Source organism: Lynx rufus, unplaced genomic scaffold (assembly GCF_022079265.1).
Source record: "Lynx rufus isolate CCGP_SWC_20201006 ecotype Redwood Valley unplaced genomic scaffold, mLynRuf1.p SCAF_5, whole genome shotgun sequence".
NCBI classification, from domain to species: Eukaryota; Metazoa; Chordata; class Mammalia; order Carnivora; family Felidae; genus Lynx; species Lynx rufus.
In genome coordinates this window covers 75,047,219-75,061,698 of record NW_025814867.1, presented here as the reverse complement: position 1 = coordinate 75,061,698, position 14,480 = coordinate 75,047,219, and the positions used below count along the sequence as shown (strand labels likewise).

General features: G+C 40.4%; 1 protein-coding gene and 1 pseudogene across 1 annotated transcript in view; one reads left to right on the top strand and one right to left on the bottom strand.

Moving 5' to 3' along the window:
- MCF2L2 (MCF.2 cell line derived transforming sequence-like 2) overlaps window positions 1-14,480 on the top strand; it is a 257,039-nt gene that overhangs the window by 19,922 nt on the left and 222,637 nt on the right. The gene's annotated exons all lie outside the window — the stretch shown is intronic.
- LOC124527039 (chromobox protein homolog 3-like) lies at window positions 3,773-4,771 on the bottom strand (annotated as a pseudogene).

Here is a 14,480-nt window from a genome sequence, read left to right as displayed (position 1 = left end):
AATACATTTTGGTCAAATTACCTTCTGGGAAATTTATACTATTTTAGTGATGCATCAACAGAGTGTGGGGGTTCTTGATTTTACCAGATCTCTTTATCAGCATTTGGAATCACCTGCTTCCTCATATGTCAAATGGGGTAATGAGAGAACTTCTCGTATAGGATTTTGAAGTAATGCATGTTAAGTGCATGGCACAATAGCTGCAATGTAATTGCTAGCCCTTTTTGGTGATATTATTATTATTATTATTATTTTAAATATATTTTCAATGTTTATTTGGAGAGAGAGAGAGAGAGAGTGAGTGTGGGAAAGTGGAGGAGGGGATGAGACAGGGAGACAATCCAAAGCAGGCTCCAGGCTCTGAGCTGTCAGCACAGAGCCCGATGCGGGACTTGAACCCACAAACTGTGACATCATGACCTGAGCCAAAGTCAGATACTTAACCAACTGAGTCACCCAGGCGCCCCTAGAAGAGCTAAAAAAGCACTTTTTTTTCCCTACCTATAATAGTAGTTTCTTGCTGGGGGGTTGGGGGAGGAGATGGGGGAAAATATTCATCTCCCATTGCTATTACTATTGAAATAATCAGCTTTTTTCTAAGAGTTACCTAGTACCCAGTTATTTCAGAATCTGTTGTTCAAAATAAAGAAAATGTAGCCCTTTATTGGATATTTGATCTTGGTGAAATGATAAAGGTCAGTGCATGGAATATAGGATTTGTAAGATCTGTACAGCTTGTTCATATAAGAGATTCAAATGTAATAAAGAAAATTTCCAAGATTTTACAGTCTACCCTCTCCCTAGAGTTCTGTAAACTGCAAAAAATATAATTAAGGTCATTGCTGGGTGTGTGCAATTGCATTTACACTGCCATTGTGGATTTATGTGGTTAACAAAGATAGCTCTTATGTTCGTAGGTGTTGTGATGCTAGCCAAGCATTCATGGCTATTCATAACTGAATGAATGGGTAAAAAAGTTAATGTAGTAGGAGAAAGAGCCTCCATATGGTGACTCAGGCACTTTCTATATTGTTGGTGGGAATATAAACTGGCACAACCATTTTGGAGGGAAATTTGGCTATATACAACAAACTGTTGCTTAAAAATTGCCTTGTTTGCTGCCCTGTAATTAGGACTTTCAGACTTGGTGTTTAATTGGAGTTAATATATTCACAATACCTAATGGTGGAGAAAAAAAAAAGAGCTTTCATAAGTTTTAGCATCTCAAATTATATTACATTTCTTCCTCTTAATTTTTAGGTATTTTTCTTAAAGTACTTCACATGCAGTTAACACTAATAAAGAATTGGCACAGAGGATTACTAAACAGAGCAGCCTCTAGTCTTAAGGGACTTTCTGGTATAACCAATTCAGGAAAACGTTTGGCAGTTTCTTACAAATTAAATATACACCTCTCCTTTGACTGAGCAATACCACTTGTAGGTATTTAGCCAAGAGAAATGCAAATGTGTGTCTACACAAAGACCTTTACATGAATGTTCAAAGCAGCCCAAATTGGGATAAAACCTGAATGTCTATAAGCAGGAAAATGGACAAACTGTGACCATCCATAAGACGGGATACAGCTCAGCAATAAAAATAAATGAACTTCTGATACACACAACATGGGTGAATCTGAAAAGCATTATCCTGAGAGAACCTAGACACAAGAGTACACACTATATGGTTACATTATATGAAGTTTTTAAAAAGGCAGGACTAGTCTCTATTGAAAAATCACTTTGATGGTTGCCTGGCAGTTAGGAACAAAGGTTGGCTGGGAAGGGACATGAAGGTACTTTCTATAGATGGAAATGTTCTATATCTTGAAAGGAGTGTGGGTTACCTGGATGTATCCATTTGTCAAAACTCATTAAAATGTACACTTCAGATTTGAGTATTTCAATAATATTCAATTTTACCTTCTCCCTAAAAAATAAATATTTATTATTTACTTATTTAGTTTAAATTTTACTTTTTAAATGTTTATTTATTTTGAGAGAGAGAGAGCAAGAGAGAGAGAGAGAGAGAGAGAGAGAGAGAGAGAGAATCCCAAGCAGGCTCCATGCTCAGTATAGAGCCCTCCTCGGGCCCGGTCCCACAATCGTGAGATCGTGACCTGAGTGAAAATCAAGAGTTGGATGCTCAAACTACTAAGCCACCGAGGTGCTCCTATTTATTTTTTATGAAAAGTGTTTCCAGTTTCTCCTTGGCTAGTTGCAAGTCTTACTCAATTTTTATCTTGAAATATACAAATAAAAATTAGAAGTTTATATATAAATTTACTTATCACTTTTTGGATATTTCATATTGTGCCCTTTCCTTAAATCTTGGAGCATAACATTACTAAACAAAAACATTAAGCATGAAGAACCAAGATAAATACATTATGAAAAATCAGGCTCTTTCTGAGTGTACCACACTTGGCATAGCACAGTTCTGAAAGGTGAGCTTGCTTTTTCCAAGTGGTAGTAAGGGTGGGAGGTCTTAGATCATGACAGACAAAAAACATCCTTCATTTTAGAATCATGATATTGTACTTGCACCTGATCTTTAGAAGTGGTTCAGGACACAGTCTACATTCCTTCAGGACTTGAACAATGATCATTTCCTGTACCAACCCATGTTGCCTGTCTAGATAGTGACGTCTACTGGCTGTAGTTTTAAGTCTCTGTATTTTATTCCTCTGCAGTTTAGACAGGTTGGAAAAGAGGGAGGGGAGGATTGTGGCCTGGAATAATACACCAGTGGCCTGATGTATGTCTCATATTGTGATTCCTCTAAAAAAGAAAAAAAAGATTGATTCTCATTGACTCTAGGATTTCCCTCTCTACCCCACCTCCTCATCCTCCAGTTTTCCTTTGTCTCCAAATGAGTAAATCCAGTAACTATTGGGCCTGTAATCCTGTGAGCACTCACCAATCCAAAGGATAAACTCTTAGCAATGAAATGACCTTGAATGAACTTCAGTGAGATTAGCTCAGAGAAGGGATTAAACACATTTATGTGAGTACAGTGCTGAGAGGAACCGAGAGAGCAAAGTGGCACAGTGTCCTGGGATCCAATGGCCTCCTGGTGCAGGAAGTGTGGGCAGCAAGACCCCAGATACTTGCCTTACACCTCTGTGCGGATCACAGAGGCAGAGATGAGGGCTTACCACCATTTCCTGGGAAGTTGCATCAGGCTAGAATATATGGCAAAACAAGGTACTGTGAGAGCAATGATGCCTTTCTTTTATTTTTGTTTTGTTATTCATCCTCATTCTCAGTGGAATAATGGTTTAACTAACAAATTTTACATTGAAAACATTTACTTGCAATACTATCTCAAGTTTGCTAAAAGGACTTTTTAAAATGCATTAATCAGCCATTAACAATATTGTAGATGGCTATTTATCAAAAAATTCATATTGAAGAGAGATGACCAAATAGTCTGAAAGAAAATCAGGTTGTAATATGCAATGTGTAAGTATGAATCTATTTTAAAAGCATATATGTCTAGGTATACATATATGAGATACTTATTTAATTTGGGGTGAAGGAGTGATAAGGAGTTTTATTTTTCTTGCTTTGGTTTAGTTGTATTTTTTATTTTATTTCAGATTATATTTATATTTATTTTATTTATTTTATATATTTATATATTTATATATAAATATATAATATTTTATTTCAGATTATATATACATGTATATGTATGTGTGTGTGTGTGTGTGTGTGTACATATATATATACATATGTATATATGCATATATATGAAGCAATGAAAACAATTACCGAGCTTCATCTTCTGGATAAGAATGCCAAGTTAGTTTCTCTTCATAAAAAGCAATTACAGTTTGAGGACACTTCATAATTGCCTCTTTTGCCAGCACCGAGTGGACGTCATCTAAATCTTTCCGTTTCAGGGGCGCCTGGGTGGCGCAGTCGGTTAAGCGTCCGACTTCAGCCAGGTCACGATCTCGCGGTCCGTGAGTTCGAGCCCCGCGTCAGGCTCTGGGCGGATGGCTCAGAGCCTGGAGCCTGTTTCGATTCTGTGTCTCCCTCTCTCTCTGCCCCTCGCCCGTTCATGCTCTGTCTCTGTCTGTCCCAAAAATAAATAAAAATGTTGAAAAAAAAAATTAAAAAAAAAAATAAATCTTTCCGTTTCATGAGGAACATTAATTCTGCACTGCTGTCTGTGGCACCAATTATTCGTTCAGGATCAAGACCTCTGGTAAAGGCTCTGGGTTTCTCAGCACCATCTCTTTTCTTCTTTGATTTGCTATCATCAGATTCACTGTCAGATAAAGATTTTCTTTTTGTGCCATCTTTTTCTTTACCAGCTTTTCGGGAATTAAGAAATGCTTCAGGGGCGCCAGGGTGGCTCAGTCTGTTGAGTGTCAGACTTTGGCTCAGGTCATGATCTCTGGGTTCGTGGGTTTGAGCCCTGCATCAGGCTCTGTGCTGATAGCTGGGAGCCTGGAGCCTGCTTCGGATTCTGTGTGTGTCTCTCTCTGCCCCTCCCCCACTCATTCTCTGTCTCTCTCAAAAATAAACAACAACAAAAAAGAAATGCTTCAAAGTAACTCTGGACAATCTAAATTTTCTTCAGGTTCCCAAATATTGTCAGTATCTGTAAATCCCTTCCACTGCAGGAAATGCCCCGCCTTCCCATTCATTACAGGTCTGTCCAGTACTTTTTCCACCACAGATTCTTCAGGCTCTGCCTCTTCTACTTTTTTACTCTTTCCCTTCTGTTTCATTCCCTTTTTTTGCATTGTGGTTTTACTGGAGGACTTTTTTTTTTTTTTTTTTTTTTTTCCAGACTTGAAGGGCTATTATTCACCGCCTCCGAGCTGCTCCGGGTCCCGGGTCTGCGGCGTCCCCAGCCCTGACTCCTCAAGCCCCGGCCACATCCGAGGGGGAGGGCCGGGCAGCCGCTGGCGGGGGAGGGGGTGGCACCAACCGCTCCGGGCGGCTGCGAGGAACCGTATTTTTTACTTTGAAACATAACAAACATATGTTGCTTTTGTAAAATGAAAATATGAATCCAGGCAATGAAACTCATGGTACTGAAGAAAAGTGTCTGAAAAAAAATATTAAATCCGAAATGCTAAGATTTCACTGAAAACATATGAACTAATAACAGACTGGTGGTTTAAGAGTAGAAAAAAGAAAAAAACACTTCCCTTCAGTGGGCTGGGTGAGAAGGAACAGCATTTCTAAGTATAAGTACGCCTTACACGTATTTGGAAGCCAGTAAGACATTCTCTAAGAGCTGAAGCAACTACTTGTTTCTAAGACTGCTTCTTTTATGGATGGACTTTTTTTTTTTTTTTTATAGTTACACCCCCCTTTTTTTTGGCCGTGAAAATGTTTATAATACATTCATTCCCCTTGGATCACAGGCTGGGAAAAGTGATTAAACAACTGTCTTTGTCTCCCTCATTACTCTTTACTTATATTTGGAACCTATTTCTTCAAGAGAGGGGAATTACAGAATAGAGATCATCATTGTTGCAGGATACTTTCTGAATTCATGCTTATACTATATACTATACACTTATATAGGATATAATACATATACTGTGTTATGAAAGGCAAGGGGTACTATGTATTTGCTACTTAAGAACGAACAACTTGTTAATCAGATTTTGCTTTCCATTCTTAAAACACATAGGTACTTGCCTGTGCATGCACACAAGTCCCACAGGGCTTGAATTCAAGTGTAAATTATTGCCCTGATTTTGTATTAAGGTTGAGTCATAAGGGCTTTACGGTTTTGTTAGCAGTGAGGAGAAGTAACTTGAAAGAAGATTATGAAGAATTTCTGGATTCTAAACTCACAGCATTACATACACATTGTTGCTTTTCTTTTTGTATCCCCACTGTAAAAGGTTGTGAAATGCTTGGCTATATGCTTTAGCTGTCAATTATTTTATTCTGTCTGTGATTCAAGATAGCAATGAAAATTTGAGTATCTTAATGTAAGTTTTGGGAGTGTCTAACTGGCCTTTCTGACCATTACTGCAGTCTTACATCAATTCATTGGCTGTATTTATTCCATGAATTATCTGTTTTTAGTTTGTGCTTGTTTCATGTGGCTGCTATAACAAGTAAGCACAGGTTTAATGCCTAAAACAGCAGAAATTTATTATCTCATAGTTCTAGAGACCAGAAGTCCAAAATTAAGGTGTAGCTTTCTAGGGGCTGTAGGGAAAATTTATTTTCTTGTCTCTTTCAGGCTCTGGTGGCTCCAGGCCTGTCTTGGCTTGTGACTGCTGGATTCCAATCTCAGTTTCCATCTTTACCTGGTCTTCTCCTCTGTTTCCCTCTCTTATAAGAATGCATATGAGGGGCGCCTGGGTGGCGCAGTCGGTTAAGCGTCCGACTTCAGCCAGGTCACGATCTCGCGGTCCGTGAGTTCGAGCCCCGCGTCGGGCTCTGGGCTGATGGCTCAGAGCCTGGAGCCTGTTTCCGATTCTGTGTCTCCCTCTCTCTCTCTGCCCCTCCCCCGTTCATGCTCTGTCTCTCTCTGTCCCAAAAATAATTAACGTTGAAAAAAAAAATTAAAAAAAAAAAAAAAAAAGAATGCATATGATTGCATTCTGGGCCCACCCGGATAATTCAAAATAGGCTCTTCCTCAAGAGCCTTAAATTAATCATATCTGCAAAGACCCCTTTTCCACATAAGGTAACGTTCACAGGTACTGGGATTAGGACATGGCCATATCTCTTGGGAGGGGGGCACCAGGCAGCCCACTGTTGCTCTTTATGTTCTAGGAAGATAAGCCTTTTATTACCACATGTGCTGTGAATTTTCCAATTTGTTGCTATTTTTTTGAGTTTGTTCAAGGTGTGTTTGCCCTGCCACAGTAGTTTTTAAATTAACTTAATCAGTCTTTTCTTATTGGTATTTCTGTCATACTTTGGTAAGCTGTTCTAATTCCATTATTGTAAAAATACCCTCCTATATTTTCTTCTAGTATTTTTATGGTTTAATTATTTAATTTGGGTGGGCTTCATATTGGAGTTTATAGTTTCATTATTTAATGTGACTGGAGTTTATTCTTTTGGCAACAAGTGAAATATGGATACACTTAAACATTTTGACAATAAGAAAATAACCTTACATAGCACTTACCACATACCAGGAATTTTTTAAAGCTCTCTAGCTATATTAACTACGTTCTTACAACAGTTATATCAGGTGGATGTATTATAATTTTCCCCATTTTCAGACCAAGAAATTAAGGCACAGGGAAGTCCAGCAACTTGCTTAAGATTAATCAACTGTAGGGGCGCCTGGGTGGCTCAGTCGGTTAAGCGGCCGACTTCGGCTCAGGTCATGATCTCGCGGTCTGTGAGTTCGAGCCCCGCATCGGGCTCTGTGCTGACAGCTCAGAGCCTGGAGCCTGTTTCAGATTCTGTGTCTCCCTCTCTCTGACCCTCCCCCGTTCATGCTCTGTCTCTCTCTGTCTCAAAAATAAATAAACGTTAAAAAATAAAAATAAAAAAAAGATTAATCGACTGTAAATGGCAGAGCCAAGATTTGAACTTAGGCATTGTGGTACCAGAGGTGATGCTCTTAGTCACTAAACTTGATGTCTTTTGGTGGCTAGTAGATTGACGTGACACTACATGTTCAATAATCTCTCCCTGTCCCCACGTGAAATGCCACTTTTATCATATTCTACATATTTATTTATATTTTGACCTAATTCTAATCTCTGTTTTGCTCCTGAGTCCTTCTGAACTCAAAACAAATTCTATCAGACTTATTTCATAGTGAAAGAGGAAGGTCAACAAGGGGAGTTCATGAGCAGAAATTCAAAGCAAACCACCAATGCATGGCAACAACATGGGTGTTTGTGAGAAACCTATTGTGGCATCCTTGGGATCATATAGCTCAGAGGACCGAATGATAAATTTAATTAGCATCTATTGAATCTCTTATACACAAACTGTTTTCACATGTGATTTTAATTAGTTAAGTTAGAAAATGTATGTAAAACATGTAGCAAAGTGCCCAGTAGTTAAGTGTTCAATAAATGGTAGTATTAATCCTCACAACAGCCCTCCAATTTTTGTTCATTCCCATTTTACAGAGGGAGACCCTGAAGATGGAGGGACTGGGTAGTGTCAGAGCTGGGATGCAAGTCCAGTTCTTTTAATTGTGCTTCCACACCTGAATGAATGAAGGAATGAATGAATGAATGAATGAATCGAGAGAGAAAGGAAGGAAATTTTGCCAGAGGTTCCAGGAGTTTTTCTTTTTTTTAAAAAAAATTTTTTTTCAACGTTTATTTATTTTTGGGACAGAGAGAGACAGAGCATGAACGGGGGAGGGGCAGAGAGAGAGGGAGACACAGAATCGGAAGCAGGCTCCAGGCTCTGAGCCATCAGCCCAGAGCCCGACGCGGGGCTCGAACTCACGGACCGCGAGATCGTGACCTGGCTGAAGTCGGACGCTTAACCGACTGCGCCACCCAGGTGCCCCTCCAGGAGTTTTTCTTAAACAAAAATTAAATTGTTTATCCATCATATTGCTAAAATTTCTCAAATCCTACCATTTTTATTTCTTTGTATTAAGATTTTTTTTTGTCTAGGAGCTTTAGAGGGAAAGTGGAGAAACGTTTGGAAGAATGCTATGTTAAATGATTATTACTCATATCACGTCTTCTCACCTCCTATTGTACCATATTGTATTGTTTTGCCCAAGACACTGCTTCCAGACAGTAAACTTGCCTGAATCCAGGCATAGGAGCGGGCCAAGAACGAGAGGGTATAGGCATGAAGGAGCCCATCCTGGGCAATGGGGCAGGGCTTGACGTGTGCTGGAAGGAGAACTAAGCAGGTTCTCAAGCCAGGGTTGGCTTCTTTCCCAGGGTACAGACCTCACAGTCAGCACAGAAGGGAAAATTTACACCATCTGGGCCTCAGTTTCAAGAACACTTTCAACACATAGCGATGATTATTTTTATTGAATGATAAGAGAAGCAGACAGTGAACAACCCAAATAAATACTTTTTTTTTTCTCCTGACCTGCATTTTCAAAAGCATCAGGAAAGGACCAACCATAGTCTAAGGCCTTGGGATCAGTGTTGTGCTTGCTTCTGTGTAGAATCAGCAGCATCAGGAGAGCTTGTTAGAAATGCTTGGCCCTAGGCCTACTGAATCAGAATCTGCGTTTTAAAGCCCATGTGATTTATATATTGATTATAATTTGAGAAGCACGGCTGGGGTGGGGTATTGATTAAAATGCAGGTGGGGGTACTTGAAACCCAGTGGTAAAACAGGAGAGCCTTATGGGAAAAGGAAGGATTAAGTATTTTCACAGATTTTCTGAATTTCCTCCAGGGCCTTGATTGCTTTTTATTCAGAATACCCCAGGCAGCAGAGCCTGGTTCATCTCTCCTCTAGTTATGAAGGGCTACGGGGAAATGACATCTCCAGCTCTTGTTGCTAAGGAAACTCATCACATAGAAACTTCCACCTCTGCAGTGCTTGTCTCCTACAAGGGTACGATGTGAAATGTCAGCAGAAATTAAGGAGTTTTAAAAAAATGTATCAACTTTGTGAGGGAAAGAAAAAGGAGAAAAGGGATTTGGATAAATATTAAAAAACAGAAATGCTATGCTTAGTAATATCTTACCAGTTTTCAAAGTAGTTTTAAACAGGCATTGCCGACAGAGACTGGGACAAGAGTACAAAAGGAGGCCCACGTGCCACAGTTAAATAAAACATGTTTTATTTTCCCACCTACCTTATAAACATACTCTCATAAGAACAAAATTAAAATGTGTAGAATGCTGTGGTTTTTATATGAGTAAAATTCAGAAAATAGCAAAGAAGAAAAAAATTGAATTATTGTGTTTCTGAGTGTTGTATTGATGGCCCTATGAAATTTGGATGGGTAATGAAGATATCTGTAATCTGTAAATCACTAATTAATCCATAAAATATATATTTTTTTCTTGCCTTTATGTTAGCAAAAGCACTGTTGTTATAATTGAGATTTTCACATAATTTGAGCTCTGTTGAGAGCAGTGATCTAAAATGTGATCTAAGTAGGGGGCGCCTGGGTGGGTCAGTCAGCTGAGCATCTGACTTTGGCTCAGGTCATGATCTCACACTTGTGAGTTTGAGCCCCACTTTGGGCTCTGCGCTGGTAGCTCAGAGCCTGGAGCCTGCTTCAGATTCTGTGTCTCCCTCTCTTTCTGCCCCTCCCCCCCCACTCTTTCTCTCTCTCAAAATAAGTTAAAAAATTAAAAAAAAAGTGATCTAGGGGCGGCTTAGTCAGTTAAGCGTCTGACCTCAGCTCAGGTCATGATCTCACAGTTTGTAGGTTTAAGCCCCATGTAGGGCTCTGTGCGCTGACAGCTCAGAGCCTGGAGCCTGCTTCAGATTCTGTGTATCCCTCTCTCTCTGCCCCTCCCCAACTAGCACTCTGTCTCTGTCTCTCAAAAAATAAAATTAAAAAAACGGTAAAAACAAATAATTAATTAATTAATAAAAAAGAACTCTTTTTAAAAAAAAGTGATCTAAGTAAAATTTTGTAATTGGATTCAAGGAATTCACATTTTGAATATATGTATTTGCATCATGAAATAGAAAGAAGAAAGAGGGTTGGGGGCCCCTAGGTGGCTCAGTCAGTTAAGCACCCAACTTTGGCTCAGGTCATGATCTCACAGTTCATGAATTACAGCCCTGCGTGGGGACTCCGTGCTGACAGCTCAGAGCCTGGAGCCTGCTTCAGATTCTGTGTCTCCCTCTCTCTCTGCTCCTCCCCCACTCATGCTCTGTCTCTCAAAAATAAATAAAAACGTCAAAAAAAAAATTAAAGAAGGGAGAAAGAAGGTTGATGATTGGTAGGACTGGGCAGATATTTCATTATATAAGAATCTACAACATTCACACCATGTGAGAGGGAGGATTTGACATGTTCATTAATTTGTCTTTTCTCTTACCTAAGCACTTCCGCTGCTCCAATCCTCCCAGCGCTCTGAAGCAGCGTCTGTCCCTGATACGAGCAGTGGCACAACCCACAAACCGTCATAGCATTGGATGCAGACGTCCTTTCTTTTGAGGATATAGATCAAGAGATGTGGAGAAGTATTTCCCTGGGTCTCCAGTGGTGTTAAAAGAGTAGATGTGTGGGGCTGCCCTGCCAGCCCCGAGCACTGGATCATGAGTGACAGAGCCACCCATGTGGTCTTTAACACATGTATTTATGAGAGGGAGGGTGTGGAATGTGGAGCTCCCAACAGTGTGGGGTCTGGGGCAGGGGTCACAAGGAAGCTTTTGGGGTGATGGAAATGTTCCATATCTTGATCTGTTTGATGGTTATGTGAGTGTATATATTTATCAGAATACATGAAACTGTACACTGAGGATATGTGCGTTGTGCTGCATGTAAATTGTACTTCAATAAAGTCCTATTAGCATAAAAAATAAAGGCTACCAGAGCATATTTTTCTGTATGTAAGCTAAGTGGGTAAGAACAATATGATTCCGTTACTCTAACACAACTATTTCAAGTATTCTTTTCTCATATGCTCACACACATGTGCACAAATACACCACATACTTTCTTCTTCTTTTTTTAAACTTGTCTGCAGTCTCACCTCACATATAGTTTTTATGTCCTTGATATTATATTTTGAATCTTTTTCTGTGGAGATGGTTTTCACAATTATATAATGAATGCTTTCATCTCTTTACTCTTATAAATAGTATTTCCAGTCTACCTTTTTTATGTATAACATTTTAATTTTACTATTTTCTTGGCCTAAATTTCCAGATATTAGATGAATGAATAAAAGATTATGAAGATTTTAATGACTGTGTATTGAAACTCTGTATTGCAATGGTTAAGATGTTGGGCTTTGGAGTTCAGAATGAGATGGTTCAAATTCTGGCTCTGCTTGACCTTGGATGAGCTTGGATGACCTTGATTGACCTTGGATGAGCAAATCTAGTTCAATATCACCCTTAGCATTGTTTTGAGGATTAAATGAGATGCTGCATATAAAGGGTTTGGTATGTAACTACACAATAATCACTGGATAAAATATTGTGAAACCACTTTCTAAAAGGGATCTACCAGCTTCACACCCCAAGGTCATGTACAAGTATTAGTTTTCCAACAAAACCTCAGGATTGGGTGTTAGAGTCTCAGTTATTTTATGGATGAATGAGGTATTCTATTATTGTTTTAATTGCATTATTTGACTAGTGGGAAATTGGACATTTTTCAGTGTTCTTGCTATTAAAATTCTAGATTTCTCCTTTAAAAAAATCTTCCATCTGCTTTTCACATGCCTTTTATTCATTGCTAATTTATAGACAAGACTTCAATACTAAGTCTTATGGTTTGGGTTAACCATTGCTCTCATACAGGGCCCAGTAAAAGAAGGAAAATGGGTTTGTGTTATTTCTGACCTGGCCAATGAGAAAGAGAAGTGAAATGCGTGACCCCGTGGGATGGCCCTTCCTACCAGCCTGGCAACTGATTTCTCAGAGCTGTTGGTCTATAAGTGTTTTCCTGGCAGTCAAGTCTGGTCTAGTTGTGCGGGTGAGAGGGCGGGGTGGGTGGGAGGAGGTTCATTTTAGTGAAAAGGTGCATTCCTTTACTGTCATTATCCGACCGATTAAATGAGTTAATCTGTGAGGTGCATTGTCAGGGCCAGCTCACAGCTGGTGTTCATTAGTATTACTAGCAGAGAAGTGTGCTGCACAGAGACTGAGACTGGGGATCCTGGGCCCATTCCTAGTCCACCTAAGTGGCAGACTCTTCCATTTTTTTCTGTTCACCAGATTCTCTTGGCAAAGTAGAAATGTGGCAAGGTCCGTCAAAATTGGGGCTGCCTTCCCTCTTCGGTCCAGACCACACTTTGTTCCCCTAACTTACTTATTTAGCAATTTGGTTCTTTTTCTCTTCAGACCATACTTTTAAATCCCAGTGTGACTGAACTTTCAGAACAGCCAGAGTGGGAGGCTGAGGGTTTTACTCCCTTTATTCCTGATCAGTTGCAAACTCAGACTGCATAAAGCCATTATCAGCAGTTCCCTGCCCTCTGCCGTGAGGGTGGGTGCAATCAGTAGGAAAGGTCTTGCCCCAGAGCCTGCATTGCTCTCTCAGACTGGGCAGTGGACGACACAGGGGTGTTGCTTACTGCCTTCCTAAGCTGAGTTTCCATGGGATGTACTAGGCTGTTATTCCACCACCTAGGAGGCTGTTTGTGCAACTTTGATGCCTTCTGCATCTCTGGAACTGTGGGTCCTGGGTAGCATACAATCTCACGCCTGTATACTTATCAGGGATAGAAAAGGGACAAGTTTTTCCCTGATCTATTTGTAACTTTGTTGCAGGATAGAAATTGTGTTGATGTTGAATGATCACCTCCCCTTGCCTTATGAGGGTTGAAAGAGATAAGCTTCTGCCTAATCCATGTACATCAAAAATAGCAAGCAGCAAACAGGAAACCTCCACACAGGACCAAGGGGCCAGGCAAAGTGCATCAGGGACCACCACTTTGGTGGGTTATCACTGCTCAGGCTCAACTGTTTCTAGAGAAGGAAAAGCCATTTCACAACAGAGGACGCTGAGACTCAGAGTGTTCTTGCTCTGGCAGCCTAGCTGGAAGTTGGCAGAAACGGCCCTTCCCATGTGGGGGAAGGGCTGTCTGGGTTCTTTCCCACTGCAGAGGAAGGTGTTCCTTTAGACTAAAGAGCTTCCCAACCCCATCTATGCAGCAGTGGAGAGCAAGGCCCTCCAGCAGCAGGCCTGGTTTTTTATGTCTCTTTGGGGCTGAACCAACCTTGCCCCTATTCCAACAGTCCCATAGATGTCAGGCATCACTAAAAGCTGGGTGTGTCTGAGGTCATCTCCATGCTCTGGGTCAGCCCTGAGTCTCAGAAACTCACATGATCTGTTGCAGCCAGCCAGATGGGGTCATGAAGCTCCTTTGCTGGGAAATCTTCAAGGATAACCCTATCCCTCCCTGGCTGGGGGCCAAGCTCTTTCAGCAAAGGCAAACCAGCTCATTTCTATGCTTGAAAAACAAATTCTAAATTTTAGTCCTGTTCATTTGGTAACCTCAGGTGGGAAAGGTCTCTGTTGAAAGGCTACGCAGACCTCTACAGATTCCCACGATGAGAGACACTAGTTATCCTCTCAGCAGTGGTCAAAGACAGTGCTCTGGAAGACCAAGGGTCTGGGAATCCTATCACAGAAGGCTGAGATTTGCCCTCTTAGAGTCAGGTGATCCCAGGCTGAGCCCACCTCCATGCTTAAATTAGATGACCACAGGCAGGGTCAGAATCTCTCTGGGTCTCCATTTCTTCACTTAAAAAATGAGATGGGTTGGGGGATGGTTGGCTTAACTCACTTCTGTTGTTCATTTTCAGCTCTTACCTCCTTAAAATGTCAAAAGCACACCTCAAATATTGAGGTACAATAACGATATATGTTATAATCTTGGTTTTTCTTTGGGG